This window comes from Arachis ipaensis, chromosome B07 (assembly GCF_000816755.2).
Source record: "Arachis ipaensis cultivar K30076 chromosome B07, Araip1.1, whole genome shotgun sequence".
NCBI lineage: Eukaryota > Viridiplantae > Streptophyta > Magnoliopsida > Fabales > Fabaceae > Arachis > Arachis ipaensis.
The window spans coordinates 39,931,523-39,936,183 of record NC_029791.2 but is presented as its reverse complement, the minus strand read 5'-3'; the positions used below and the strand labels follow the sequence as shown (position 1 = coordinate 39,936,183).

The 4,661-nt window shown below is 36.3% G+C and overlaps 1 long non-coding RNA gene across 1 annotated transcript; it reads right to left on the bottom strand.

Annotated features, from left to right (window-relative positions):
* On the bottom strand, nucleotides 3,782-4,655 carry LOC110265103. The gene is made up of 2 exons (XR_002351433.1): nucleotides 4,177-4,655; nucleotides 3,782-3,878 (listed from the first exon to the last, which is right to left on the bottom strand). It is a non-coding gene; the product is annotated as an uncharacterized LOC110265103 (long non-coding RNA).

The window sequence follows — 4,661 nt, the reverse complement described above, 5'->3', positions numbered from 1 at the left end:
AAATAAAAAATATTTTATGTTTCTTATTTGAGTCTAGTATTAATTTTTAAGTTTGGTGTCAATTGCATGTTTCTATTTTTCTTGCATTTTTTTTTTGAAAATTACATGCATGTGTCTTCATTTATCTTCAAGTTGTTCTTGATGATTTCCTTGCTCTGATCTTTAAATTCTCTTGTTTAGTGTGTTTTGTTGTTTCTCATATACATTTTTACATTGTTATAGTCCTTAGTATACAAACTTTTAAGTTTGGCGTCCTTTTTGCATTGTTTATTTGATCTTAGTTGCATTTTTATTGTTTCTCATAAAAAAAAATTTCAAAAATATTTTTTAAAATTATGTCTTTTCAAGTCAATAATACAGAGAATTGAAGATTCAGAACAGTCAGCAGAGGAATCAAACAGAAAAAGCTGGGCGTTCAAAACGCCCAGTGAAGAAGGGAAACTGGCGTTTAAACGCCAGCCAGGGTACCTGGCTGGGCGTTTAACGCCCAAAAAGGTAGAGATTTGGGCGTTAAACGCAAGAATGGGCACCATTCTGGGCGTTTAACGCCAGGATGACACAAGAGGGAAGATTTTGTTTTTAATGCACATTTTTTTAAGTTTTCAAAATTTTTCAAAATCAAATCTTTTTCAAATCAAATCTTTTCAATCATATATTTTCAAAATCAATTTCTTTTTATTTTCAAAAATACTTGCTAACAATTAATGATTTGATTCAAAAATTTTAAGTATGTTGCCTTTTCTGCTGAGAAAGGTTTAATGTTTGAATCATATCTTTTCTTGTTAGCCAAGTAATTAATTTTAAAAATCAAATCTTTTTAAAATTGTTTTTCAATCATATCTTTTTAAAACCATAACTTTTCAATCATATCTTCTTAATCACATCTTTTTCAAAATTTAATTTTCAATCATATCTTTTTGAATTATAAATTCAAAATCTTTTTCAAAAAAATCACTTTATTTCTTTCCCAACTTCAAATTTCGAAAATCATTCATCAAGTTTTTAAAATTTTCTTTTAATTATTTCAAAATCTTTTTAATTTATTTTCGAAAATTCTTCCCCTATTCTCACATCCTTCTATTTAAGGACTAACACTCCTCCATTATCAATAATTCGAATTTTATCTCTCTTGATAAGTTCGAATTCTTCTACCTCCTCCTTCTATTCTTCTTTTCCTCTGACACCTCAAGGAATCTCTATACTGTGACATAGAGGATTCCATATTTTCTTGCTCTCTTCTCTTTCATATGAGCAGGAGCAAAGACAAAGGCATTCTTGTTGAGGCTGATCCTGAACCTGAAAGGACCTTAAAGCGAAAGCTAAGAGAAGCTAAGGCACAACTCTCTGTAGAGGACCTAACAGAAATCTTCAAACTAGAAGAAGACATGGCAGCCGAAAACAACAACAATGCCAACAATGCAAGGAAGGTGCTTGGTGAATTTACTGCACCTACTCCTGATTTCTATGGGAGAAGCATCTCAATCCCTGCCATTGGAGCAAACAACTTTGAGCTTAAGCCTCAATTAGTTTCTCTAATGCAACAGAATTGCAAGTTGTAACACCCCAACCTTCAAAACGTCATGATCGTACCAAAAGTAAGGCGTTACTAACCTGCTTTCCTTACTAACTATTTAATATTGAGCCTTTAGTTCGAACTCGCATTTCAATCTTTAATAAAATGCTATAAAGTTATTTATAACTCATAAAAATCATATATCAGACATCACCAATTAATAATAGTTACATAATTACTAATAATAATAAATCTTATACAAGTAAATCAAGATAGAACTCGGATACAATTTCTATCCCTCTGTATAGAATAAAAATCTTATTCAACAAGCGAGGGAACTCTATGAAGGTAACACTTCGCATAAATAAAGTCAATAATTGCCCGCAGATTCAAACTGAGTCTTCGGACCTATCATTGAAAGGGTGGAAGATTTTGGGGTGAGAACAAACCACACGTTCTCAGTAGGGATGGGAATACCATCAAAGTAAAGAAATACTTGCAAATAGAATTAATTCCATTACAAAGCAGTTTATTCTTAAAATAGCTTTTGAAGAAGTTTGGTGGAAGACTTATTTTAAAAGGTGTTTAAATAAAATTCTTTTAACTTATACATCAGAAGGATTAATAGCTTAAAGAAACAAAAGGACTAGAGACGTGCCTAGTAACTTTCTGTCTAACTTACTTCGCTCACTACTGTCCAAGTGGTACCATACATTAAAATACTCAAGCGACACCTAGTCTACCTGCCCCAACCTTCACTACCATAAACTATGAACCACTCTTCACGACCATAAACCATGAACCACCCTCTTCACGCCTCCACCGAAAAGGGTTTCTCAAATAAACACACACATACAAGACAAACAAAGAAAATCACAGATAGGATTCAAGTACAGCAAGCAAAACAAATAGCAGATAAACATGGCTAAGCAATTAGGCAAACCAAAACAACTGCACATTCAATCAAAACATACAAATGCATATGATGTATGCCTGTCCTATGGCTGATGAGGCTCATCTGTCGATTATCCAGCCAACCCGACAAGTCTGAATTGTACTTAGACTGTCCCCCGACGTGCATCCCCAAGAGTCTATGCATAGCTTTTTCTCAAATAATCAATATTGCTCAATGGGGGTAACATTCCCGGGAATTTATATAGTGCCCGGTCACACTTACGTCGTAGGGTCAACAGAGTATCGAGTTTTCAACCTGGTACACGTGGTGGCAAGCCACGACACTTAATCCAGGGAACCTTGTATCTCAGATATTTCAAATTCATAAGCCATGTGAATAATCCAAAGTTCATATCTCAACATTCTCAACATTCTCAAATCATAATCATTCATTAATTCCAATCTCATTTCCAAGTTCATTTCAAAACCATATTTCATTCATCACAAATCTTGCCATCAATATCATAACCAACGTCATCGACCTCAATCATCACCCCACAACACTATAATCAACCAGAATTATCATCAGATCTCAAGCAACCTAATTGTCACTAAATTTCACCTTAATTTTCAAGGACAACCCTCAAACAACTTACTAAATTCACCTCCAAACCAATACCACACATATTTCATCATATTTCTTAAAATAACTTTCTTCCTCTTAACTGCTATATTCAATTTCATTAACAACCTTAAACTCATCTTCCTATTCTCAAATCCTTAAATTCATACTCAATTTACTATTTTAAAGTATTTTACTAATTAATCAAATCTCATTTCATCATTAGAAAACAAATGAGTTTTAAAACCACAAGATAACCAAATCATAGAATCCAAGTCTCTTTAATAACCTTTAAAAACATTCAAAACATACTTCTCTTATTAAATATACTTAAATCAAAACCATCTTCGAAATTCTTAGGAAAATTTCGGTAGCACCTCCCCTAAAATTGGAGTTTGCCACCCATTACGGGTCCCCTCTTTTCAAATTCGGCTCAATCAAGACCAACATTTCGAATTAACATTTCCAAATCCATTTTTGCATAATCAATAAAAACCATTTTCAAACCAAGGCTCAAAATCAACATATTCAATCATTTTTTTTCTTTCCAGAAACTCAAAAAAAATGATAAATCAATAATCAATTCAGCCACAATTTCAATCACAGCAGAAAGTCATTGTCAGCACAGAAATTAATTCACTTGCATTAATCCACTAAACTCATCAGGTATTCAGCCCCAAAATATGTTAACTTTTAAACAAACCCCTACCTCAATTTAGTTGAACCAAACGTAACAACTCCCTTCTCTTTTCGTTTCATGGCAGCAGTGGCAACAAATCCACGACGGTAATGGTAGTTACAGCAGAATAGAGAATCCAAATTGAATAGGTATCGAAAGTGAACACAGCCCTGAGAATTTCAAAACAGGGCATATACTAGAATTAAATCAAAATAAGCGTGGTAATGAAAATAAAATGTGCAAATGGAACGTAATCAAGGAGAAGAGCAAACCAGAATTGAAATAGCAATATCAAATTCATCAATAGCAGCTCTAACAGTTTCCTGATGGCCTCAACACCACCATAATGGTCCTAACAACAAACAGGAAAACAGAATAGCAGTACTAAACAGAGACATAGGTTCCCTTAGCTAGAACAGGAGAAAGACAGAGGAACAAGATGGAACCAAGACAGGGATTAAAGCTTACAGTCTCAACAATGGAGGAATTGGGATCGAATCAGCCATTTCCATGACAGCTCTGGGAACACAGCAACGATTTTGATCCCAATTAACAGCAGTGGCGGCGGTGGCGTCTTCGACGGCGGTGGCTAGGGTTCCGATCGACGGCAGAAGCGGTGCGATGGAGCTGCCACGAAGCCCCCTGCTCTCTCTCCTATACACGTTTCCTTTCCCTCAGCTCAAATCGGTGGCGGATTCAACCCCATCGACGACGGCAAAGGCTCGTGCCTAGGACGACAACGGCAAGGCTCGAGGCACGATGGTGACTTTGCACAGCATGGCGGCGGAACGCAACTCCGACACCCCTCGCGAGCGCTCTCTCTCTTTCTACACCGCGGACCTTCTCTCCCTCCGACGCATCTCTCCTCATCTGTGGTGGCACAGCCGTGCTGACGCGACGGCGCTTGGCTCGGCGGCGACAACGGCGCGCAACGGTGGTGGCGGACCCAGCAG